Source organism: Lissotriton vulgaris, chromosome 6 (assembly GCF_964263255.1).
Source record: "Lissotriton vulgaris chromosome 6, aLisVul1.2, whole genome shotgun sequence".
In the NCBI taxonomy this organism is placed as follows: domain Eukaryota; kingdom Metazoa; phylum Chordata; class Amphibia; order Caudata; family Salamandridae; genus Lissotriton; species Lissotriton vulgaris.
The window spans coordinates 69,094,429-69,122,002 of NC_141694.1; the positions used below are offsets into that span (position 1 = coordinate 69,094,429).

At 46.5% G+C, this 27,574-nt stretch overlaps 1 protein-coding gene across 1 annotated transcript in view; it reads right to left on the reverse strand.

The window, feature by feature from the left end:
• The window catches only part of LOC147706800 (calpain-1 catalytic subunit-like), a 668,045-nt gene that overhangs the window by 244,722 nt on the left and 395,749 nt on the right, over window positions 1-27,574 (reverse strand). The window lies entirely within an intron of this gene.

Here is a 27,574-nt window from a genome sequence, read left to right on the forward strand (position 1 = left end):
TACACCAATTGGTCTGACTGGGTGTCAGAGAGAACATATGTCTAAAGGATTGAAGAACTTGTTTGCAATCCTTTTGCTGATGTTCAGAGAGGCTGCCACAAAAGACAACACCATCTACTGACCCATCATCAGGGTTCTGAGTGAGCAGGTCTGGGAGAGGGTCACTCTCCTCCTCCTGTCCCTCATCTGTGGCCATGAGCAAGCTCATGTCCTTCCTGTCGACATATGCCTTGAGGCTATTCACATGGAGCACCCTGAGGGGGCTCCTGGGAGTTCCAAGGTCCACCAGGTAGGTGACCTCTCCCTTTTGCTCAATTATTGTGTGGGGCCCAGACCATTTGTCTTTGAGTGCTGCTGGGGCCACTGGCTCCAACACCCACACCTTCTGTCCAGGCTTGTACACGGTCAGGACAGCCTTTTGGTCATGCCAAGCTTTTTGGAGTTCTTGGCTTGCCTCAAGGTTTTTAGAAGCCTTTTCCATACACTCAGCCATCCTGGAGCGGAGACCAAGTACATAGTCCACTATGTTGGTTGCAGGCTTTTTGAGAGGTTTCTCCCATCCTTCCTTCACCAAACACAGGGGTCCTCTTACAGGATGTCTATACAAAAGTTCAAAAGGGCTGTAGCCAACCCCCTTCTGTGGGACTTCTCTATAAGCAAACAAAAGGCAGGGTATCAGGACATCCCATCTACGCCTGAGCTTTTCAGGTAGTCCATGAATCATCCCTTTTAGGGTCCTGTTGAACCTTTCAACAAGCCCATTGCATTGTGGATGATAGGGTGTAGTGAACTTGTAGTTGACACCACATTCCTTCCACATAGCAGTCAGATATCCTGACATGAAGTTTGCACCTCTGTCAGAGACAACCTCCCTAGGGAAGCCCACTCTGGAAAACACTCCAACTAGGGCTCTTGCCACAACAGGTGCTGTAGTGGTCCTAAGGGGAAAAGCTTCAGGATACCTGGTGGCATGGTCCACCACCACCAGTATAAGCTTGTGCCCTGATGCTGTCTGGGGTTCCATTGGACCAACAATGTCAATCCCCACTCTTTCAAAGGGTACCCCCACCACTGGCATTGGTATAAGGGGGGGCCTTTGTTGTGCCACCTGACTTACCACTGGCTTGGCAAGTGACACAGGAGCGACAAAACTCCTTGGTATCTTCATTCATGTGAGGCCAGTGAAAGTGTGGGACAAGCCTGTCCCAAGTCTTCGTCTGGCCTAAGTGTCCTGCAAGGGGAATCTCATCGGCCAAGGTAAGAAGGAAACCTCTCTGTGACAAGGGGATGACCAGCCTCCTGGTTGCACCAGGTTTGGGGTCTCTTGCTTCAGAGTACAGGAGTCCATCATCCCAGTATACCTTGTGGGTACCTGTGGCATTCCCTGCAGCCTCAGCAGCAGCCTGCTGTCTAAGGGTTTCAAGAGAAGGGCAGTCTAACTGTGCCTTCCCCAGGTCTTCTCTGGAGGGTCCCCCTGAACCCAGAAACTCAACCTGATCAGGTTCAAGTTCTTTAGGCTCAGTTTCCCTCAGCTCTTTGAGGTCAGCCTCCTCTGAGACTTGATCCACAACCTGGGGCAAGGGGGAAGGCAATGCCTTAACCCTACTGCTCTTCTTCTTGGAAGGTGTCTGGTCCATTGTTCCAGGATCCAGCACCTGTTCAGTGGGGCATCTTCTGGCCTGTGACCTAGTCACAGCAAGGACATGTGCTGGCATACTTAACATTTCCATGTGAGTCCTCTGCTCCACTTCTGACCATAGTGATGACTCCAAATCATTGCCCAACAAACATTCAACTGGGAGGTCTGAACTAACCACAACTTTCTTTTGGCCACTTACCCCTCCCCAGGTGAAAGCCACAATTGCCATAATATGGTGGGTAGTGACATTGCTGGCATTGGTCACTAGGTAGTCTGTACCTAGTATGATCTGTCCAGGGTCCACAAAGTTAGGTGTCACCATTGTGACACTGGCACAAGTGTCCCTATAGGCCTGAGCCATCCTTCCATTTATAAAAGGTGTCTGCCTGTATTTGCCCAAAGTATTGGGACTTGCATCAGGGGATATATCCATATCCCCTGTACAGACAAGGACAGCCTGAGTGAGTGTGCCAACTAAGTTGTCATACCCCTCAGATCCCAAGGTTAACCCAACTAATCCCTTGGGAGGTGCACTACCACTGCTGACTGTACTAGGGGGTGCAGGTGCCTTAGGGGCTACAGTAGCAGGAGTCTGCCCTCCTTTCTTGGTGCACTCACTAAACCAGTGAGTTTTACTTTTACAGTATTGGCACCATCTTTTCGATTGGCCTTCTTGAGTCTTCTTTTTCTGGGAAGCCTGACCCCCACCCTCTTTGGTTTGTTGGGGGCCTGTTGAAGACTTCTGGTCATTTTGCTCATTCTTATTGTTACCCTTTTGGTCTGATTTCTTCTGACCACCCTGGTTCTGGCCCTGGTTCTGCTTAACCCTTGTTCTGACCCATCTGTCTGCCTTCTTTCCCAATTCTTGGGGAGAGGTCAGATCTGAGTCAAGAAGGTGCTGATGCAACAACTGGTTCTGACAATTGTTTACATTCTGTTCCCTCATGATCAGATTATACAATCCTGTGTAATCAGTAACCTTACTGCCCAGCAACCAGCCCTCCAAAGCCTTAGTGGCACAATCCACAAAATCAGACCAATCCTGAGACTGAGTTTTCTGGGTATCCCTGAACAGCAACCTGTACTGCTCAGTGGTTAGGCCAAACCCATCTATCAGTGTGTTTTTCAGGACTTGGTAATTGTTAACATCCTCAGCTCTAGTAGTGAGGAGCTTATCTCTACCTTTGCCTTCAAAGGAGAGCCACAAGACAGCTGCCCACTGACTCTGGGGGACGCACTGGACAGTGCAGGCCCTCTCCAAAGCAGTTATCCATTTGTGGATATCATCCCCTTGTTTAAAGGGGGGCACTATCTTACTCAGGTGTCTAGTGTCTAAACTCCCGTCCTTCTCTCGAGGTCAAATGCTGCCACCAGTGGGGTCTACCCCACTCAATTTCTGCTCTCTAGCAAAGGCAAGTCTCTCTTTGGCCAGGGCAAGTTCTTCCCTTTCAATCCTCAGATTGACTTCCCTCATTTTAGCTTCATGCTCTCTTCTCTGAGGGGATGTCATCCCTCTGTGAGAAGAGGTCTGAGAGCCATTGGTTCGAATGGATCTGTTAGAACCTCTGGATAGAGACCTAACTCGTCCATTCCCAATGTTAAGTCTGCCTGAGAGTGGCCCTGGGGGTCCCCCAAATCTATTCTCATGCCTACTTAAGTTGGTCCTGGTGAGTCTACTGACTTCTACCTGACCCTTGTCTGCCTCATCCCCTGACAACTCCTGTTTCTCCTCCTCTCTTTCACTAACTGTTCCATTGAGTTGGAGGTCAGGGTCCCCAAGGGTGCCCTCTAAGGGGGGCATGTTCCCATCTGGATTAGAAGGGTCTGTGTTAGCAGTCCTTCTGGCATCATAAGTCTCTAAGAGACCAATCAGAAAGGGAATTGTAGGGTTAGAACCCTGTTTTAGCTTCCTGGAGGTACACACTTGTCTCATCTCCTGGAAGTTAAGAGCTGCATATCTTGAGACGACCTGTGGAGAGTCAACTGACACAAGGGGGGCCTCTGAGTTCCCTCCTTTGTCTGACATGCTTTCCTAGTGAGGTGTAAGTGGTGCACTTACCTACACTATTTGTTTGCCTACTGATCCCTTGCTAAGAGTTGTAGTCAGGGTGTGCTAGGCCCTGTTGAACTACAACAGCTGGTTCAGTAGAACTCAGAGTATTCTAAGCTAAGTTATATGTACCTTGGTACTTATGTGATCTTTCAAATGATATTCTTAGGATACGTGTGGTAAAAGAACAGCAAGCTCAAATCCCAACCGCTGCTCACCAATGTGAGAAGTTGGCCTGATATGTAGTGCTCACTATTCTAGTGATCACTGTGTATCATTCCAAACGACCCTTATTGATGATTGGTTGTAAGTCAACCTTTTAGACCAGCTATCCTAGTAGCATGGACAAGAGCAGTCTTTAGGCTAAACTCTAGAGGGCGTGTTAGGCCAGCTGTTATACCATCACATATACCCCTTGAACACCAAGTGAAAGGACACCACACAAGTTGTTATGAAAATAAAAGTATATTTATTTAGAACACAACAGCCCTGAACTCTTTATGAGGACAGGGCGCTAAGCACAATACAAAGCTCTTGAAGAAATTCTGAAAGTCGCACAATTTACACAAATGCCCGAGGGGCACGGGAAACCATATACTACAAAAGTGGAATGCGAAATTACTAGCAGGTAAGTACTACTCTCAAGGACTTTAGGATCGCTAGGACTGGACTACTGAACCTTCAGATTACGAGCAGGAGGCCTAGGGAGATCGGGTGCAGAGTGTGCACTCTCACGCAGGATGCGGGACAAAGTCTATGGATGCTAGATTTCGTAAAGTTAGTGTTATCGGACGAATCCAACTAGGTAGAGCTGAAACGAAAAAGGATCTGGACACTTAGATAGTTAAGCTATGCTGGAGCACCGAAATGCTCGGGTTACCTAGCCCAGGGGCTGCGGCTGCATAGGGCTGAAAAGACGTCGGGAATCCTCGTTGCAGTCTATGGAGCCTGAAAGAAGAAGTTGCTGGCAGGCGACCAGTGATGGAGTTCGATGTGATCCAAGCCTGGATCGGTGATGAAGGATACCTGTAAGCAGAGGGGACCAAGTTCTGAATCACTAGCCAGTGATTAGATGGGCACCAGGATGGCACCGGACGAAGTCACCTCGACCAGGTGAGTGGGCGACGCTGGGCTCTGCAGTCTCTCTGACCAGGAGGCGTTGTCGGCGACCAGGATGGAGGTGCGAGCTGTCCCACGATGGTATCTGCTGTCGACGTCGCTGGACCCAGGATTGGGGCAACAACTCTTGGCAAATGCAAGCCCACGCGGTGGACTCAAAATGGCGTCTGGAGTGGACCAGGAGGGTCCGGGGTGCTCCTCTGTTGAAGGGGAGCAAGGGCCAGTCTGGAGCAACCAGACCAGCAACGGATGTGTCGTCGTTCGTCGTCAAGAGGGCTACAAGCCAGCAGGCAAGTGGCTGGACAACGCGGTGAGCAGCAAAGAGCAGAAGGGCCCCACGCAGATCTCGTGGATGCTGGGAGGCTGGACTTCGGTGCTGGAGCTGCTCAGGGTTAGGGCTTCTCAAACCCTAAAGCACTCACTTGAGGATCCCTCGGCGGTTGTGCTGAATAAGCGTCGTGCAGTCGAGGTCTCGTCACACCCACGGATCTCAGCTGGGCTGATGATGTAGGTAGAGGTCAGAGGTGCCAGGGAAGCCGGGTCTCGTTGTGCTGGTCGGTCTGGTTCTGGAGGAAGGACGTGCAGCAAACCGCAGTGTTCTTAGTTGGTGCCCGCAGATGCAGGGTGACTACTCCTTAGTCACAAGGGAGAAATCTTGAGAAGAAGTCTTGAGTTCCTTTCGTAGAAAGTAGTTTCAGGATTCAAAGATGATCTAATTTGGAAGGGTCCCCGCTCCCACCTTTATTCTAAAGAAAGGGGCTGGTACGGGACTAGGTCCTGCCCATGGGTGGGACCAGGAAGGGGGGTGGTTACACCCCTCTCCAATGCCGGACTTTTCCCAGCTCAGGGGCTGGTGTGCCCCTGGAACTGGTTCAAACTGGCAGATGCACAGTGAGCACCGGGGTGCCACTTGCAGTCACCTTCCTATTCAGCCCTGCCTACCTAGTATACACAAAACCCTGTCTGGGATGGTGCTAGCACCGCCCCTGACAGGAAACCCTTTGTCCAAGCTCCCCTCGCTGGAAGGACTCCCAGCTGCAGGGGGTCAGACTTGTGTCTGTGGTGGCAGCATCCATTTTGTGATGCTGAGGCTCGAGTTAACTTTAACCGGGGTTCACAGTTACATACATGTCGTGTCCCTCTAGAAGGGTGGAATGCTAACCCCGTCGCCAGAATTGGTGAGGGGTTAGTATTCCAATTCGTATGACACCTTACTCGACATGTTTTGATAAAGCGATACCAAAGATACCAAATAACCGCGCGGATTATAATGCACTTAAGAGTATATGGTATGCGTTATCATAGAACAGCTATTAGGACTTGGTTCCGCAAGCTGCAGACGGGCTCAGCTCATGCCAGAGCACCATCTCACATAATTCCAAGCACTCTGCCTTCAGGATTGTTAAGGCCTGCCATAGGAGTGACTGATAGGAATACATGTGTCCATTTTAGGGTTAGATATAGGGTACTATATCTAAAGCAAAGGGTGATTACACCACCTTGCCCCAGCTGTCATGCAGCCAGTTGTGTCAGATTTAGATGGCCAGCCAGGGGTGGCATAATACATGCTGCATCCCTTGGTAGGCCCTGGGTACACCTATGCCCTGGGTACAGGGACTGATAAGGTGGCCCAGTACCAATTGGTAAATGCACCTAAGGTACACGTGTCAATTTAGAGAGAGAACAGCTAGGCTGTGGGTCTGATTAGCAGGCCCACAGCCAGGGAAAGTCGTAAACCAGTGAAGCAAAAAGCAAAAATCTGGGGTGATCATAGGATTGCAGACCCTACTCTCCTACAGCTGCAAAGTAGACGCGTGCATTTTTATGATAGCTGAACGCGGAATGTCCTTTATTAAATTATTTTCTACTTCTGGCCACTGGGGTTTGTACTCACATTATTCCTGAAACGATGCAGCACCTTGTTTACATAAAAAGGCCATATGGTAGTTCTTACAATTTGGTAGGCCTACTCCTCCTTTATTCTTGGCTAGTCTGAGTTTTCCTAATGAGATCCTTGGTTTCTTCCCTTGCCAATGAAAGCTGTCAAGGACCTTATCGATTTTCTTTAGGACATTTTCAGCTAATTTCATAGGTAACATACTAATGAGGTAGTTCATAAGAGGCGTCATCATCATTTTAACTGTTCCCACTCTTCCCCACCATATTAGCAATTTTGGTGACCATCCATCCAGAAGTTCTGTGATATTTTATGTAAATAATATTTGTATTTTCTTCTAGGGTAGTGATAAGGGTATCCTAGTGATAAGGGTAGTGATAAGATCATTAAAGAATTCTATGCCTAGGTATTTGATCGTACCTGTCAACCCGGACTCACCCAATATTCCTCTACTGCCGCATAGGTTGAGCAATTTAACTTCAGCTTTGTCCTTGTTAAGGGTGTATCCTGAAACCCCTGCAAATTCATGAATAGATCTCATAATAGCCGTGATTGCTTCTTTGAGACCACTAGTATGTCTTCTGCATATGCTTCTACTTTAAAGTTAGTTGTCCTGAAGTTTATACCTGGGATGTTCTGGTTTTCCCTTAGATACTGGAGAAACGGTTTGACTGCTAATTGGAAAAGCGAGGGAGACCGGGGTCAACCTTGTATGGTACCTTGTTTTAATGGAAAAGTAGAAGAAATAGCTACTCCTGCTGTAATGCTTGCTTTTGGGTTGTAATATAATGCCATGATCATGAGTATTAAGGTGTCTTCTCAGTTTCACTTCTTAAGTTTCGCGAGTTGGAAGAACCAATCAACTTTATCAAATGCTTTTTCTGCATCGAGTGTTATGGCGACAGTCAGGGAGTTAAGCAGTTTTGCCTTTTCAATTGCATGGCAAAAAATCCTGGTGTTGTCACTAGATACCCTTTGTTTTAGGAAACCTGTTTGAGAAGAGTGAATAAGTTTGGCAATGGGTTTTTGTAATCGGTTAGCTAAAATCATGGCATATATTTTACAATCAAGAGTCTTTATGGAGATTGGCCTGCAGTTCTTAGTTAGTAACAAATCTTTACCTTCTTTTGGAATGACTGTTATTATAGCTTCAGCCGGTGGGCCTGATATTTGTCCAGAGGACGCATAATGATCGTATAGGAGTTGTAGTGGTTGTGTTAGATGTTCGGCGAACGTTTCATAAAAGTTGGCATTGGTAACCGTCTGAGCCTGGGGCTTTGCCTGTTTTGAGTTTTTTAATGGAGGATTCTAGTTCTTCCATAGCGATCGGGCCATTAATAGAGTCCTCTCCTGGTAATTTAAGGAGTTGAGTGAGATCCTGTGGAGGTATTGCTTGATGTTCTGATGAATCACACTTGGGTTGGTATATAAGTTTTGGTAAATGTCGGCAATCATGTGTGGGTTGGTATGGATATTGCCCGAACCGTCCTTAATCGTGTTGATTTTAAAATGTTAAGTACCAGGCTATCGTCTTCCCTGCTTTATTGGCCTCACAGATTCAAAGACTTGTCTGTTTATTTATCCAGATACCTGCTCTAGTGCTAATAATTGTATTACATTCGTAATATTTATTTAACATTTTGGTTACGTTTTCTGGTTCATTTTTTAAAATGTGTATTTTCTCCAGATTGGAAATATCCTTCCCTAATTTTAGTAGTTGTGAGTTTGCTTACTTACTCATATCTAATTTAGCTTTTATAATCACTCCCCTAACAGTGGAGTTTAATGCTTCCCGCCTTACTAGATGTGATGTCTTGTTTTCTTTATTTTCAAGCAAATCGTTTTTAATTGCATCCTCAATTATCTTTCCATTCTGTGCAGAGGAGTGGGCATCATCATTAAATCTCCAAAGTGGTTCTTTAAGCTGAGTGGTTGAGTCTGCAAGTGTTAGTGTAATGCAGGAGTGATCAGATACCACTCTTGGCTCTATTGTTGTTTGGTGTATCTTGCTTATTGCATTCCCAGATATTAAAAAGTAATCTATTGCGGACATTCTTCCTCCAGGGACATGTTGCACACAGTGTGTGTGTGTCAAGAGAGACACGCCTCCGTCCAACAAAGAGGACATGACTGCTCCATAGACATACTGCACACAGTGTGTGCATAGAGACGTTCCTTCATTTCCCCCTGGCCCGGGAATCTAGCCTCCTCTGGCAGGAAGCCCCTCTCCGCCCCTTATGAGCATGCACAGAGCCATTCCTCAATTCAAACTCACAATCTACTCGAAGTGCCTTAATGTCGCTGCTCAAAGTGCCTTAATAACAGCCCTCCGCACCATCTCAGTATCATTATGCAGAGCTCACTAGGCGGATCCTAGTTACAGATGTCGGTATGAAGTTCTCACTTTTGTACAATTGTCCTTATGGTGGTAGTGATACCCCCATTTCTCTTAGGCTTGCCACATCTCTCAGTGTTAGCCGGACGCCATGTTTCCAGTCGCCTGCTTTTCTTTAATGCATTTTTTGGTAGCAGCAGGTATGTAGTATTCTCTGAAATCAGTGGAGACAATCCAAGATTGCAACTCCCAGAATGCAAAGCTCTCAAAGTAGCCACATTTCCAAGTTCTCCATCCAATCCAGGGTTTGCTTGGCCCTGATTTGACAGTGGAATACACGGGACTACAAGTCCTAAAATTCAAAATTACAACTTGGACTCTATGAGCTACTTACCCATGGACCCCGGAAGTTTGAAAGCCCAGAGAATGTATTAGAGTGTCTGTCTAGTCTAATCTCCATCGCAGGAGATTAAATGTTCCCCGGCCGTGCCTGAGTCCAACATGGCGCCCACGGTGCTGTAGATACAGGAGAGACAGTATCGACCCACTCCAACTGATGACCTTCTTCCTTGTCCACCAGGGAGTCTGCGGATTGCCCAAAAACCCTAACCTTGGTTACTAGCTTGTCTCCACAAGGAGCATGAGTATCACTTTGCGCCTGACCCTAAAATGGCTGCCACTGATCCCATCCAGTTAAAGGGGAAGTCTTGTGGCTGAATAGTCCTGCTGCTGAGTCATGGAGATCAACAGACTCTACTGCTTGACTATAAGATATCTGCCAAGCTACACACCCTCTCCTTTCTTGCCATCCTTGTCATCTCCACTCACACGTATCTGGACTCAAGACTTTCGGTCACCTCCTGATCCTCACTGTGATCTGGCGGAGCCCAAACTGCATGGCTGATTCCCTGGGGAGCTACACCGACAGCTGTAGGGGAGATTGGCTCTGGCACACCGCTTTGGCCGTCACTTACCCAGCCGGACTTTGGACATATTCAAAGACTTGTCTGTTTATTTATCCAGATACCGGCTCTAGTGCTAATAATTGTATTACATTCGTAATATTTATTTATCATTTTGGTTACGTTTTCTGGTTCATTTTTTAAAATGTGTATTTTCTCCAGATTGGAAATATCCTTCCCTAATTTTAGTAGTTGTGAGTTTGCTTACTTACTCATATCTAATTTAGCTTTTATAATCACTCCCCTAACAGTGGAGTTTAATGCTTCCCGCCTTACTAGATGTGATGTCTTGTTTTCTTTATTTTCAAGCAAATCGTTTTTAATTGCATCCTCAATTATCTTTCCATTCTGTGCAGAGGAGTGGGCATCATCATTAAATCTCCAAAGTGGTTCTTTAAGCTGAGTGGTTGAGTCTGCAAGTGTTAGTGTAATGCAGGAGTGATCAGATACCACTCTTGGCTCTATTGTTGTTTGGTGTATTTTTCTGCGCTGCTGTCTCCTTCCGGTGTACTCCCAGCTCCCCCTGTTATTATTATTATTATTATTTTATAGCATTTGTAAGGCGCGCAGCTACCCACAAAGGGTTTCCCGGCGCCAGGAACGCAAAACACTCAGATATCAGATTCTTTTTGTATCATGATACTTGTCTTAGGCAATAACTCCTGCATTGTAAAAGTAATCATTCTGTGATTAATGTGAAATTTCTATAACTTGTAACACACTGTTTTCCTTATGTAAAGCGCTCTGATACCTCCGGCTAGCCAGCGCTATATATAAGGGACCTATGTATTGGGCGCTCAACGGTGATGCACATAGGAGCAAGTATCAAGTGGTTGGAAACTATTCCATAATTTAAAATACCAAGTTTTATCTATAAGTGTCAGCCTAAGCCTGTGTAACGCGACCAGCACCACTGACCCTGGCGCTTCGACCACTCACCGATACGACTCAGGTGATGTCCACGCACTCAACCCCGGAAAGAACAACTGCCAGCTGTCTACGCCGAACACTACCCATGCCCAGTTCTCCTGCCGACAATCCTTCACCCTCCTTGTCACCCCTCTCCTTCTTTCGGTCAGATTCTGCAGTCTCCATGCATCTTCATGTTAAATCTATTACAGAGGTTTTTGAGATTTTGTGTAATTTGTTTTGGTTTGTTTGTTTGGTTTGAATTGGCAAGAGGAATTCCTGTCAGTATTAGAGTCCAGTGGGAGATTACAATCACCTGCAATCATTGAGGATGCTGTGTCTGGGATCCATTTTATGTTTTCCTCTAGGTCGTCCCAAAAATCTGTATCATCATTTGTGGGGGCTTATATGTTACAAAGAGGACAGAATTTTCTTTTGTACTTTGTAAATTACCCATCTCTCTTGTTTATCTGTAGAATTAGACGTTACATTCATCCTGGATGTCTTTGATGTCAGTGTTATTACCCCGTTTTTCTTTCCTATAGCAGCTGAGTAGACTGCTCCTGAGAATTGGGTGTCTTTGATTGATTGTGCAAGATTAACATCTAATTTTGTTTCTTGCAGGAAGGTGATGTCTGCTTTTTGTTTGTAAATATAGTCAAAAATCTTTTTCCTTTTGACCGGATGGTTAAGGCCTTTTACATTCAATGATATAATTTTAATATAGTTTGGGGCTGGAGTCATCATTGTTGAATTTTAAGTGATAGCATTAGAGTCGTGTTCACTGTTGTGAGTTTGTCACTAAGCAGGGCCGAAATATAGAGCCCTGGTTGTCATGTAGTTCTGTTTTTGGGAGGCCTATGTGTAACCGCATATTTTTGTAGTCGAAATTTGGGTGAGTGCATATAGTCCCTTGACCATAGACTAAAAAGAGGTGAAAATATATATGAAGTAAAAACAAAAGCATAAACAGGAAAAAGAATAAACAATAAATGAAAACCAAAATATAAACCAACCTATACCTTCCCATCCCTCTAACCCTCCCTCCCCCCCCCCTAGGTGAACAGTAGGTATGCCGATAACAAGAAGGCAATGCATTGCTCTGCGGGACAACTATCTAGAATGATCGGTCTGTTCATATTGTAGTAGTAAACTAAGCAAGGTCATAACATTTTGTAGTAGTAAACTGAGCAAGGTCCTAACATATGTGCTGTAACATAAATATCAATTCCCAGCATGACGTATATTCTTGTTTATTGTCTGACTGAGGTTGTGTAATAGCCTTAAACACATCATATTGTCTGTTCTTATGGATCCCTAAGGTACCTATGTATTGGACCTATGCACAGCTCAACGGTGATGCACATAGGAGCAAGTATCAAGTGGTTGGAAACTATTCCATAATTTAAGTTGGAAGATACCAAGTTGTATCTATAATTGTCAGCCTAAGCCCGTGTAACATGACCAGCACCACTGACCCTGGTTTTTCGACCACCCACCGCTATGACTCAGGTGATGTCCACGCACTCAACCCCGGAATTAACAACTGCCAGCTGTCTACGCCGAACACCACCATTGGCCAGTTCTCCTACCGACAATCCTTCACCTTCCTCATCACCCCTGCGACCACCACACCACCAAGCCCTGAGGTACATCCTCCTCAACGTGCGCTCCCTGCACAGACATGCTGTAGAGGTCTGGGACCTCCTCGACACCCTCTGTCGCCTTCTTCACAGAAACCTGGACCAACCCCACCTGCACCCCTGATATCGCCACCGCCATCCCCTACGGATACAAGATCCAGAGGAAGGACCGCCCCAACCGCCCATGAGGAGGACATCGCACACAAGAGCTCTCTCCAACTATCCACCTCCAGCACGAGTGACTCCCCATCCACCATCGACCCCTCCATTTCCAGAACCAGACCAGCCCCAGAACGACCATATGTGGCACCCTAGCCTACAGACCCCCCAGACCTCGAACCTCATTCACCAATACAAACGCCAACCTTATCGCGCGCCACGCCATTTTCCTCCACGGACTCCATACTCATCGAGGACCTCCACTTCCACGTCGACAACCTCAGCGTCCCCAACTCCGCCACCCTCCTGGACAACCTCACCAACCTCGGACTGAAACAGCTTGTCACCACTCCCACCCACAAGGCAGGACATACCCTTCACCCCATCTTTGCAGGAGGTAACAACATCCAATTCACCCACACCACGCAACCCCCCTGGATGGGCCACCACTGTGTACACTTCTCTTTCGACAAAGCCAGCCTCTCAACTCCACCCTCATCCACGATCCTGCACCCACCTTGACCGACACCAACTCCGCAGACAAAAAACTTTACAGATGGATCACCAGCTGCACAGACAAACTCGCCCCCCTCCGCAACCCCGACAGAGAGTGCACCAGTAGGGCCACCTGTTTCCTCGCCGACCTCAAAGAATCCAGACGCACCTGCAGGTGTCTCGAGAAGCTATGGAGAAACAGCCAAACGTCGGATGACCGTACCACCTACAAGATCGCCATAACAGAATACCACCAACTCATCAGATCCACCAAAAGGACCTTCATATGAAACAAACCAACGCCAACGCCAGCAACTCCAAAGAACTCTTCAGCATCATTCAGGAATTCACCAAGCCCCCCACGAAGCCACAGATGTCACACCCTCCCAAGACCTCTGCAACAAACTTGGCTCCTACTTCCACCTGAAGATAATATCCCTCTACGACAACTATAACAGACTCCGGACACCGAACCCCTTCCTCCCCCCAGCAACGACAGCCAGCCGACCATCTCCTCCGAGACCCCAGTCACCACCAAAGACACTGCATCAACCATGAAAGGCGTTCACTCAGGAGCCCCCACAAACCCTTGCCCTCTGCACATGTTCCACAGAGCTGCCGCCGCCATAGCACCTGAGCTACGATACACCATCATAGCCACCTTCGAAGCAGGCACATTCCCCGATGACTGGAACCGTGCAGAAGTTAAGCCCCTCCTCAAGAAGCCCTCAACAGCTCTGACGGACCTCAAGAACTACCAATCCATCTCTCTCCTCCCCTTCACGGCCAAAGTCACAGAGAAGATCGTCAACGCCCAAATAACAAACTTCTTCGAAGAGCACTCCATCCTTGACCCCTCCCAATCCGGATTCTGCAGAAACCACAGCAGCGAGACTGTCCTACTCGCCGTCACAGATGACATTGCACTCTCCTCGACCAAGGCTGTGATGCTGCTTGACCTCTCTGCAGCCTTCGACTGGCTCCACTTCTTCCTCACCTGCAGAACCCAAAGAATTAGACTCATGACCTTCCTCTCCGAACCCACAGAGATCAATTGCAGAGTGCTCCAAGGATCGTCGCTCAGTCCCACACTCTTCAACATCTACATGGCCCCCCTCCCCACCATTGTCAGACAGCACGGACTCAGGATAGTATACTAGGCCAACGACACCCAACTCATCCTCTCCCTCATCAAGGACCCCCACACCACCAGACTCAGCTTCCAGGAAGGAAGGAAGGACATTGCATTTTGGATGAGCAGCAGCTGCCTGAAGCTCAACTTCTCAGCTCTAACCCTCCCCTTCTGCATGGGACAGCACCTGGTAGCCCACCACCCTTGGCAGCCCCCCACCACCACAGACCCGCGCGGAACCTCTACATCATACTCGACTCCTCCCTAACTATGAACTGACAAATCAACGCAGTTGCCTCCACCTGTTTCAACACCCTCTGCATCCTTTACAAGACCTTCAAATGGATCCCCCCGAATCCAGAAAGACCATCACCGATGCACTCAAAGCCAGCAGACTGGACTATGGAAACACCCTCTATGCTGGAATCAACAAATCCTTGCTTGGCAAGCTCCAGACCACACAGAACATCAGCCAGACTCATCCTCTGCATCCCTCGACATGGACACATCACCCAGACCTGCGGCACCTCCACTGGCTCCCTGTCGAGAAGAGGGTTACCTTCAAGATATTCACCCATGCCTACAAATGCCTCCACAACACTGGACCCCAATATCTGAATGAAAGAATCCCCTTCCACGTACCTAAGAGAAACCTCCGATCCGCCGACCTCGCCGTCACCGAAATCCTGTGCATCCGCAGAGCAAGAACGGGTGAATAAGTATTCTCCTACATTGTGGCAAAGAATGGAACGAGCTCCCTATCAACATCAGGCGCGCCCCCACTCTGCACACTTTCAGGAAGTGACTGACCCAGAGCTACACCCTCCCCCTCAGCGCCTTGAGACCCTCAATGGTGAGTAGCATGCTTCACAATTCCTTGATTGAAGTATCCATCGTTGGGTCCTCAAAGTTGTCTAGAACTTTTTAAAGAGGTTTTACATCAGTGAAGAGATGAGAGGTACAATGGTCAACCACACGATATCTCTCTGGTCCTGGAAAAGAGTATTGGAAATCCATTTCTTTCATCCTAGATCGGAGGGCCAGAAAGCTTTTTCTTGTGTTGACTGTGGATTGTCTTGAGAAATATAAATCTTGTTTTTGTTCTACAGTAAGTGATTTTGTTTCCTCATAAATTAAAGAATAAGATCGACATGTTGGTATCTCAGTGGTTTACACACACTGGATCTGGGGTGTTTGATTTGGATATTTCCTGGTTGGCACCCTGTGGGCTCTATCGAGCTCTAATGGTTTGTCAAAATTCAGTTTGGTCATCAGTGGTATCCACTTTTCTAGGAACATAATACAGGAGCCATCTACATCCTCGCTTCCTTTTGGGATTCCGAATATCCGTAAGTTTCCTCTTCTATTCCTGTCTTCTAATTCGGAGATTCATTTGGAAACGGTATGAGACTTTAATTCGGAGTTCGTAACTGATTTTTTTGTAATACTCAAAGTTTCTTCCAGTTGGCCAACTCTATTCTCGGCTTCAGTGATCCTTCTGTTGGTGTCTCTGATATCTTTGCATATTGCGGATATTTAGACTTGAGTTGAATCCGTGTTTTCTTCTGCTAACTTCACTAGGATAGTTTCCATTGTTGTGTTGATGTCTTGTTTGGCTTTGATCTGGGAATCTGGGTTTGGTGGTTCTGCTTTCACCCTCTTTAGGCTTGTTTTATTTTCCTTTTTTGCCATTTTTGAATGGGTGTCGTTTTTTGTATTGAGTTTTGTCATATACCTTGAAGGGTTCAGAAGAGCATTCTGTCATATTGTAGGTTCCTCGGTCAGTATCTCCTGGGATACTCAATATTGCTTTCTTTACCCAGAAGGGATGCTCTTATCATGATTGCAAGTCGCTCTTATGCCAGTATTACAGATCAGGAACCACGGTTAGGTTTAGATCTTGCGTATAGCGTAGAGATTTCTTGTTGCTAGCAATGCCTTTTTGTCTGTAATTGGGCCTGTTTTGTCGTATTTTAACTCAGAGCTTTTTAGCGTAGAGCTTACTTCCCCAGATGTCTTTACTACCAACAGTGCATACTTGAGTGTCATTTCCCTTTAGTGATACTTTGATGTAAGTTACTTACAGACTTAGAGCATACTTCCCAGGGTATTCATTACCAGAAATGCTCTATTTTTGCAATAGGACCTATCATATCATCTTTGGTGTAGAGCTTACTTCTTCCTAGTGCTTTATTGCCAGTTTCTTATTCCCAGCGCTTTTATTGCCAGTAGTGCTGCCTTGGGTGTCACTTCCTTTCAATGAAATGTTTCCTACAGTGGCATTTTGTTGTAAGCCACTTTCAGGCTTTGTTGTATTAGTGAGGGTTTGAAAATATCGAGAAGCATCGAGGGTAGTCGGATAATCAATGTGCGGCAGCCATTTTAGGGTCAGGCACTGACTTTGTATTTGTACATTAGGCCTTGGGCATAGAAGGTTATAGTGCATAGTCAGACTTTTGTGCCTGTATTAAACTACAGAGCATTCGTTACTGCCTACGCCAGAACTCATGGCAAATTACTGTGACTACCGCATTTACAAGGCGAGTTAGTGAAGCACTTAGCAGTTCCTCGTTATGGTCTCCATATTAGGTTCAGGAATCAGTGCGTCAAGCAACAAAGCGTACGAGCTCGGGGTAAAATAACCGGTCAAAGGCTTACTTATTACAGCAGATGGTGAGTATTCTTCACCGGGTGTGCGCCTCAGCTCGTTCAGATGAAAAAGGGCTTTGAAAATCCTGTTAATTGCGCTTATGGCTGCTCCCATCATGTCGTCTCGTGGCCTCGCAAGAGCTGATCTGCGATCCGCTGATCCCCACTCTGATTGTTCCTATCTTTCACTCATTCCTTGCTTTGCTGCTAGATAGACGTTTTCCTGCTTTCCCAGCTGCCTGGGATGTCGGATTGATGAAGATTTCTCCAAATAGGTGTCCCGTTGAGCTGGAGCTGAGAGCTCACACCGCCATCTTTTTTGATCTCCAAGCCATGCCCCACAGAATACCGTCTTAATGGCATGGTTTCAGCTTCAAACAAGCATTGGCATAGCCAATAGGTCTCGCCATTGGAACCTTATGTGTTTAGCCATGCAACAGTTGATGTTGTTGCACCAAGTATACTGTGTTGCATAAGTAAATACTTATAAAGTACCCAAAAGCGAGAATTATTGGCTATGCCAATGCTTGTTTATAGATTTAAGAGGCCCTTGATGCTTCCAAGTCACAAAAGGAGGAATCTCCTGGTCTTCTAGAATTTCTTCCTAAACAATTTCCAAATTCCATTACTATTATGAAAAGATGTTTCAGTGTTAAGAAGAGAGTTGGATGTGGTGAAAGGTCACTTTCCCGGTGTCTGTCGTTTTGGCCAGCAGTATGACACGAATGTGCTGGGTCTCTTATAGTTCAGTGCCTGCCTTGCTGTTCTGTATGTAACCTGTGGGCTTTTAAGTACATTTTCACTTTTGTCCCAATAGCCTCTGCCTGTCCCCTTCTGACTCTACCTCGCCCCAGTATCTGGCACACTGCCAAGGAGACGTATGAACTCCTGGCACACGAGAGAGGTAAGGTGCTAAACCTCCTTAAAAGCTGTACAGCTAAGATGAGATGTCCTGGTAATGTAAGCCTCAGGCTTTATGGGAGTAAATGTGAGATTCTGTAACCAGCGCAGGAAGCAGTAACCTACGATGGTAGGCACAAGCAGAGGTAAGATGCTGGATCCAGCACACTTGGTAGAAGCCTAGTGGCTGAACCAGCACAAGAAGGAGCATGATGATTGAACTTCCACCAGTAGATGCGAGAACGGCGCGAGGATAAAACACTGGGATTAGCACGTCATTAAAGGTACAACCAAGGACTATGTGGATGGAAGAGGCTATGCCCGTTGCCACGGTACAGGGGCGAGATGCTCTAAAACATAGTGACACCTCTAAGAAACAGCTCCTCGTGAACACCCTCAACGCCTCATGGCGCTGTATTCATCAGGTAGAGACTCAGGTTTGCTTTCCGTCCTGCAACAGCCTCGACTCTCATAAAGGCAGGGCCTCCCGCTGCAGGCCAGGTAAATCCATGGACCCAAATCTTAATGCCATATCACAGCTGTGCTGAGGCCCTAAGCCGACTTCGCTGGAGGCTAAAACTTCAACCAGGTAAACTGCTTAATAAATGCCGCCATTAGTCTCACGCACCTTTCATCATTTTACCCGCTGGAGGCTGGGCACTTATGCTTTGACTGTTTTTTTGTTTTTTTTAACACCTGAACCAGCACCTACCCAGACTGGATGCTGCTCCCTGAAGCTTCAATAGTTCCCGGAAGCCTCCCTGCACGAAGCAGGGCGCTAAACAGAGGTGCACAAAGAGACCAGGTTCTAGCCCTTGCTGCAGGGCGGGTATTAGCCTGCAGTGAGTGAGGGCTCAACCACACCTCCAACTGTGCGAGCCTCACGCGCAATGAGTGAGGCTTGCCATCTCTGCAGGTGATTAAGACAAGTGACAATCAGTAGACCCGCATATTTAAACGACATGCATGTGGCAAAGGTGCAAGCTCGTGGCTCTGTTATCGGCAGGCACTTAAGTGCCGGTGAGAGAAGCGGTCTGCTTTAATGCACTACAACACAGTGCCAGATTGAACAAGACTCCAACCAACCCACACCACAAGCATACAGGCAGGCACCAGAGCTCTACAGTTCAAGCAGAAACAACTGGTAGACACAACGCCTGCCCAGAATATAAGGAAAGGGACAACCCCAGCATTACTCACCAGAATGACACCACCGCATGTCTCAAAAACACAATTCCAGCCAACATCTCAGGGGATGAGGCAACCACTACAGCGCTCACCTGAATGATGCCACATTCCCCAGAAGAGAGGCCTGTCTCCCAGTCCGTATCACAAGGCAGGAGACGACCTCTTCTGCATACACAAGCGTAATGGCATCATAACACCAACAGGATACAAAACCAGTCAACATTATGAGTGAAGGGGAGGGATCGGAGACAACCACTACAACATTCACCTGAATGATGCCAGATTCCCCAGAGGTGATCACCCAAGTCCACATCACAAGGTAAAAGCCAGAATTCTGTAGTACAAGGACATCACATCCCCCAAAGATTAGAAGCAGCCCACATCACGAGGGGAAAAGAAAACAACCACTGCAGCGGTTATGGGAATGATGAAACCACGATACAATCACAGTCCCCAATACTATTGAGAAACAGTACAGTCCACACTGTAGGAGAGTACTACAAAGCACAGGGCAGTTTGGAGTCTTAAAAACCCAAGTATTAGAAGTATGCCATCGAGTTGGGTCTAATAAGAAAGCGTGGTATTCTGACAAACTTAGATAGCTTAAGCAAGTCTGTAAGCAATTAGAGAGGAAACGGAGGAAGAGCTTTACAGAAATCAGCAAGAGCAATTATAGAGAGGCACTTAAGCTCTATAAAAATGAAATAAAAGCCGCTCAAGTTTGCTACTATCAGGAAAAAATTGCTTCCGCACCTAATTCGCCCAGGGCAATTTTTAAAGTTATGAAATCTTTGCTCACCCCTCAGAGTTCTGCTAGTGAATCTGATGATGCTCAAAAACGTTGTGATGAAATAGCAAACTTTTTTTCTACAAAAGTTAACAATATCTATTCTACGTTTCAGCAAAGTAGTGTTGATATTAATATTCCTTTGCCCTTCATGCCGTGGTTGAGGAGTCCAGACAAATCTTGGATAACGGAGGATGCGCTGCGATCATTTTGTTAGATCTCAGTGCAGCCTTTGATACTTGATACTTAATCATCATAATTATGATTCAAAGACTCAAGGAGGTGGGAGTCGGGATGGTCCTTAAATGCTACAGTCCTTCCTCTCAGATAGATCATTCGAGGTCCTTGAAGAGGATGTTCTTTCAAGGCAAATTCCTTTGCTGTATGGAGTTCCCCAGGGGTCGTCTTTGAGTCCTACCATGTTTAATATCTACATGAGATCCCTTGCGGATGTGGTACTCCCCTGGGGGATCCATATTGTTAAGTATGCTGACAACACCCAGTTGGTGGTGTCTCTTAGTCAGCAAGATAAAGGTGAACTGGGTTTAACCTTCTGCCTGGGGAAGGTTTCGGCGTGGATGGATCTGTTCTTTCTTAAATTGAATGGTGCCAAGACTGAAATCATGTTAATGGGCCATCTAGGAACTTAGATCCCTTGTAGCCTAGTTGCCTTGGCTCCCCTCCTGCACCAAAGGAGCAAATTAAGAGTCTGGGTGTATGGTTTGACCACAACCTCAACTTTACAGTACAAGCACTTAAAGTTGTGGCGAACTGCTATGGTCTTCTTGGATTGATAAGGAAGATTCCTCCCCTTCTCACGTTTGAAGCCAGACGTACGTTGGTCCAAGCTCCTATTTTATCTCGGCTGGATTATGCAAACGCAGTTTATCTAGGTGCGTCGCAAGGAACCATTAAGATCCAACAGATTTTTCAGAATTGAGCGGCCCACCTTTTAATGAATGTTCCGAAACGTAACTTTGCTAAGTTAGCGCTCAGTTGGTTACATTGGCTACCTGAACAGGAAAGAATCAGGCTCAAGGCAATGTGCATTGTTCAGAAGTCCATTGTCGGCAATGGTCCTCCTATGATTCAGTCCATGGTGCAATTATATCGAACCAATAGGACTCTTAGATCTAACAATGAACAATTTCTTACAGTTCCTAGAATCAAACGGTCACGCACAGGAGGCCGACGATTTTCATACACTGCGGCTAAACTCTGGAACCAGCTTCCTGATGTCATTCATTTTGAACCTGACTATCTTAGGTTTAGGAAACAGCTGAAAACTTTTCTCTTTCCATGAGGAGTGGTGAATGATATGGTGTTACAGGAAGCGCTTTACAAGTACGATCCATTCATTCATTAAGCACTGATCACATACTGTAACCTGAGGACCCACTCTTTGCCTTTAGTAGGTCAGAAGGGATCATCGAAGTGTCTGAGGGGACAGCACTTCTGTATTCAACATATGCCCCGATGTGCCAAAAATACCTAGGCCGTATTCATAGCAGCACTCCATGGCCTCTGTGGCAGGAACAAAAGACAAGCACACAAATCCCCATCAATACCCGTCTATCTTCTGTATGGCAAAATATGACCAAGTATTTTCCATCGCTGAAACACCACTCCAAGTGCAGGGACTCCTCTTATTCCTGCCTCATTGGGACTTCTAAGAGCTCTACACCCTGACCGCACCCCACGGCAAAGCGAGCTCTCCTGTTCATCTCTCTAGTACTCAAGACGTCTCACTCAGGAAAGCAGCCCCGTCCGCGGTCCTAGAGTCGGCTCTCCAATAAGAGAACTCCTCGTGCAGGTCCTTAGATAGAAAGGCCAGCAGGGCTGGGCACAATCAGTAAGACATGAGATTTAGGTGGCCTGTGCCTCTCGCGCTCCGACGTTGTCATACGTGTGTCAGGCACAGAACCTGTGGGGACAGAGCCCAGGTCTGCGGGCAGCATGGTTTCCATGGTGTCAGACAGATGACACAACACTTGTGTTTGTCTTGGACGCACTCAGTGTGGTGAACACCCCGGCGGGGCTGAGTGACTTGGCCGCAGACTGGTGACTAGTGCTAAGAAGCACGCCACCGTGCGCACTGGGAGGAGAGCTCTGTGGGGGTGTAGGAGAGAACCCCACCTTTCTCCTGACCTGGCAGTGCCCTGTTGACACAGCCGGCTCACCTGTACATTTGTTTAAACGCCGTTTGTGCATCGAAGTGCCCTCGCAGCCCTCTCTCTGCAGTGAATGCAACTGCGGCCGCGAAAGTACGGCAAAAGTGAAAGCGAGGAAAAAGCGAGGAATGCAGCTGTTTACAGAAAACAGTGCCTGGACGCGCGGCCACCACGTGAAGGAAGCCTTTGAAATAGGAAACCAAACAGATAGCACTCAGCGCGCCCTGTGCTGGCTCCCACAAGGTAATCGCCACACATGCACGAGGGCTCATTAAGAACAGTGAAGTACATGCACGAGTTTCCCAAAAAGCCCTGAGCGATTCCAAGAGGTCCCTCTAAGCAGCGCTTGCGTGCTGCGTAGCTAGACCTAAAAACCTGTCAGCAGCTAAAAGGGGTTGGGAGAAGAGCACCAGTGCGTTGCAGGGACTGAAGCAGCCCTATCAGCTTACCTGGATTCATGGAGGACAGTTTACAGCCAGATGTTTCCTGTTAGGCCCATTCCTGCTGCACCTTTAGTTGACCCTCCCACTGCTATAATCTCCACAACATCCTCTCTTCCAAACACCTGCTGGCCTGGCAAAGCAAGTCAACCATGCATCATGGAAACTTGAGACGTTTGATATATATTTTCAGATGTGTATTGAAGTGTATGGGCAAAGCCAATATCCCTCTAATCGCCGAGACTGATTGGCTTTGCAAATACTTGTGCTATTTCTCTTTGTGTCTGCATGTAACAACAATGCTACAATTGAGGGTATCAACTCTCCATACTAGCTTGGTTTGCTGTACTTGTGCTGCTCTCACAAATCAAACTAAGCATTCCAACTTAACATTTACGGAGTATTTTGAAATGTTATTTTTATTTAGCTTTTTATGTATATATACTTAATGAATGTGCTAATATTATTTCATTTTGAGAACAGTCACAGAACTCATGAATAGGTATCTCGGATATCTAGGCGTCTGCGGACCCCAGGGTAAGAACCTTTGATATATAGAAAGCAGCAGGTGGCACTGCCCATCTGGAATTTTCTTTCAAAGAAACATGGGTCATGGTAGAGCAGCGATGCACTCGAGTGTCAGAACCAGCAGAAGTGTTAAAGAAACAAGGGGGCATCGAGAGAAACTACTGTGGCTTAGCTCTGAAACATGCATCATTTAATTTAATTTAACATGCACAATTTCATAGAAATGTCCTAAATGTCGAGTTCTACAGAAGTAAAACCCTTTCACACAAATACACAACAATTGGCTTACAATAGACATACATTGGATATGTTTGTGGCGAGAGATGGTATTTTAAAAGAAGCATCTCTCTTATTCCAAATAACTGGCAATAGAACTGCCCACCTTGTGGCATAAGACACTGGCAGCACATCACTCCATGGTTGACTGTATTGCATGAGTGAAACTCTGTTTTTTAGCAACCTCATGCTGAGATGGACAACAAGTTGGGCAAAGGAAAGATGGGTAAAATATATTTTTGGAGGGGGATTTTTAAATGGACTATTCCTAACAAGGATGGTTATGGATTAGTATTTTTTTGTTTATTAAGTTGTCTCTTTGAATTTAACTGTTTCCAACTGGTGTCTATAGGCAGGTGTTCACAACATTCTAGCAGGAATGTCAGCTTATGGGCTAGACAAAGATTCCTTAAACAACAATGAAGCGTAACTAAATTCTACAAAACAGCAATATTTATTCATCATACATTTGAGTTAATTGATTGAAACAACACTCCTGCCGTTTTTCAATCCTGCACAAATGTACCTAAAGATATTTGATAAAACACTATAGAAATAATCAGCGTAAAAATGACAGATGTAAAAAAAAAAAATAGTCACCAGCAATTGCGCACATTCAAGACTCATTTTTTAAGTATTGGATTCTTCGTGTTAAGAAAACATTCAAGATGAGAAGTTACGTTTTGTTTTGATGATCACCAATGGTATCCTTTTTTTACATAGATACAGTCTTATTACTGACATTCCTAAGTGGTGCGAAAAAAACCTTCTGAGTCTGAAGAAATGGCAAACCCTGTTTGTTGTTTGAGTAAAGAGTCCTGGACAAGAATTGGTGTGCTCAAGTCACATCAAAAGTCATTCATTTTCAGTGGCAGTCATCAGGGAATCACCATGTTTCGAGGTCTTCTTCAGAACTTGATGGTTCTCCAGTCTCCTTTCTGTGGTTTTTAATTCACATGATTATTTTTTGGTGATTATGCTAACATGTACTGTTTGAGTAAAAATGGGTTAAATTGGAAATTGGGTATGTTTTTCTGTTTATCAATGAACTAAAATGTTTGATGAATACATATTGCTGATGTTCAGAATTCTGATGAATACATCTGCCAGTGGATTCTTCGCCTTGTGAATATCCCGTGCGCCACAGCCATTCGGAAATTCTTTGTAGCTCTCCACGCCGGTGAAGTCATGGACGACGTCACAGAGGGTACAACTTCGCTCGCGACTCCGCTGACATCACTGGATCCATATATACAATCCTATCACACCAATATAAACTATTAAGCAGGAAAATATCACAATATTTCAATTCACAGAATTAATACAAGTTGAGTTGTATATGTGATTCATTTAATCTTTAAGGCTTTCTCCAAGTCCAGCCAACACGTGTTTCGTCGAATGGGCAGGAACCCACGACTTCATCAGGGCTGATATTTGTAAATCGTATACTTTTATGCCTTCTGGCTGGTTATACTTCCGACCCAGCCAAAATACGGAAGAACGCGCTGAATACGGAGCTGAAATACTGCCCCAGGACTTCAAAATTTAAAGCGGGGGTGAGATCCATTCCTTCAAAAATAAACTGGAGGAACACCGATCTTTCCAAACATTAAACCGGAACTTGAAAATATTTTCTGATCACGACGGAGATCATAGACTTGGCCTATTAGAAGCTCAAAGAATATAAAGACTGGGGTCAAATAAAGAGACTATCACCCATGCCACGTGAGGCGGTGGTGTGAGCCCATCTCAGAAGATCAGGGATTCCAGTTTTTCCCTATCTGGACGATTGGCTGATCAAAGCGGAGTCACCAGAGAGGGTTTGTCATCATCTGCAAGTGACAACCCAGTGTTGTACAAGTTGGGGTTTTTGATAAATGTACCCAAATCTCACCTGGTGCCCTCACAGCGCAACCTGTTTATAGGGGCTGTACTGGACACTACTGTCTGTCGAACATTCCCTCCACTTCAAAGGATTCTCGACATTCAGGAAATGATTCCCTTGTTTTACAATGGAGCGGTCGTTCCAGTCCTGAAGGTCCTTCGTCTGCTCGGTCTGATGGCTCCCTGCATTCTGTTAGTCAACCATGCACGCTGGCACATGAGGGCGTTACAGTGATGCCTCCACAGGCAGTGGTATCAGCACAACGGAGATCTCAGGGAGTCAGTGAGGATCGCCAAAGAAGCTGCCGTGGATCTGTCGTGGTGGAGCGTGGATGGCACTCTGTCTCAGGGAAAGCCCTTCCATCTTCCTCCATCGGTTACCACAGTGATAACGGATGCATCCACTCTAGGGTGGGGTGCTCATATGGGGGATATGGAGATCAAGGGTCTTTGGTCTCCAGAGGAAAGGTTGCTTCACATCAACCTTCTAGAGTTGCAGGCGATACGTCTGGGGCTCAAGGCCTTCCTCCCTTCCCTTCGCTGTCAGTCGGTGATGTGGTATGTTAACAAGCAGGGAGGAGTAGGGTCGCAGTGTCTTTGCAGAGAGGCTCTGCGTCTCTGGTCCTGGGTTCAGGACCATCAGATTTGTCTGATGGCAAATCATCTGGCCGGAGTTCTGAACATACTTGCAGAGAGTCTCAGTCGGCAGTTCTCAGCCGACCACGAGTGGAGGCTTTATCCAGAGGTGGTTCGTTACGTCTTTCGGACGTGGGGAGCCCCTCAGGTGGACCTGTTCACCACTCATGAGAACGCTCACTGCCCGTCATTCTGCAGTCTCCAGTATCCGATGCAGGGAGCCTTGGGGACGCGTTTCAGTTGAGTTGGGGCTCACAACTCCTTTACGGGCCTAAGTCATATTGATCGCCCAGGATTGGCCAAGAAGGGTGTGGTACACAGATCTTCTCCACCTCACCTCGTGCCTGCCGCTCCGTCTCCCTCTCAGGGCAGACCTCCTCTCTCAGACGGAGGGGCAGGTTCTACACCCCCACCTCCAGAGCTTACACCTTCATGCCTGGAGATTGAACAGGGCAACCTGAATTCTTTTCCTCTCCCGCCTGACGTGGTGGATGTTATTCTTTCAGCCAGGCGACTTTCCACCAAGTCAATGTATTCTTTTAGATGGTCTAAATTTGTTTCGTGGTATAGAGAGAAATCTATTGACCCTTAAGAGCTTGTTTGTCCAATATACTTCAGTTTGCTCTTTCTTTGGCCCAGCAGGATTTTGCTGTGGCAACTGTAAAAGGTTAATTATCCGCCTTGTCGGCATTCCTTTGTTTGCCGGACCAGCCATCTTTGTTTATGTCACCTATTGTGTTACGTTTCCTTAAGGGTCTTACCAACAAATTCCCTCCTTCTCCTTTTATTGTGCCTCAATGGGATTTAAATCTTGTGTTAACCTACTTGATGGGTTCACCTTTAGAACCTTTGCACAAGTGTCCCTTGAGACTTCTGTCTTTTAAGACTGTTTTTCTTGTGGCAATTACCTCGGCAAGGAGGGTAAGTGAGCTGCAAGCTCTTGTTTCGAAACCCCCATTCTTGACCATTCATGCTGAAAGAATGGTACTCAGGACCAGGGCTGCTTTTCTGCCTAAGATGGTAACTCCATTTCATCTGGGGCAGTCCATTACCCTTCCAACCTTCTATCCTCCCCATCACCCTTCCAAGGAGGAGGAGCGGCTTCACCGTCTGGACCCTAAGAGGACGGTGAGCTTTTATCTTGATAGGACTAAGGACTATCGTGTGGATGACCAGCTCTTTGTTGGATTTGCTGGCTGCAAGAAAGGAAGGGCGGTGCACAAGCGCACACTTTCAAGATCATCTTGTGCATCAAGATCTGCTACGCCCTGGTGGTAAGGAACCTCCAGAGGGTATAAGAGCTCACTCTACTAGAGCAAAGTCTTCTACATCTGCTTTGTCTAGGGGTGTTCCTGTAGAGGACATTTGCAGAGCGGCAACTTGGGCCTCCCTCCACACTTTCGCGAAGCATTACTGCTTGGATTACGAAGTGAGGAGGGACAGCCACTTTGCGCGTTCTGTCCTCAAATATTTTCTGGTATAGGAGAGTGGACACCCTCCTCCGGGAGTGGGGACTGCTGTGGGATTCTATTCACAAGGTGAGGATTCCACTGGCAGATGTATCCATCAGAAGAACAAGTTACTTACCTTCGGTAATGCTTTTTCTGGTGGATACAGTATCTGCCTGTGGATTCCTCACATGCCCACCCGCCTCCCCGTTGTCCACTCTTCTATATCGGCAAAGTGTATATTTATTTTTGTAACTTTCAATGGAAGTGTTTATTGCATTGATTTCACACTATGCGTGTTGATCTGAATACTATGTACTGTGTATA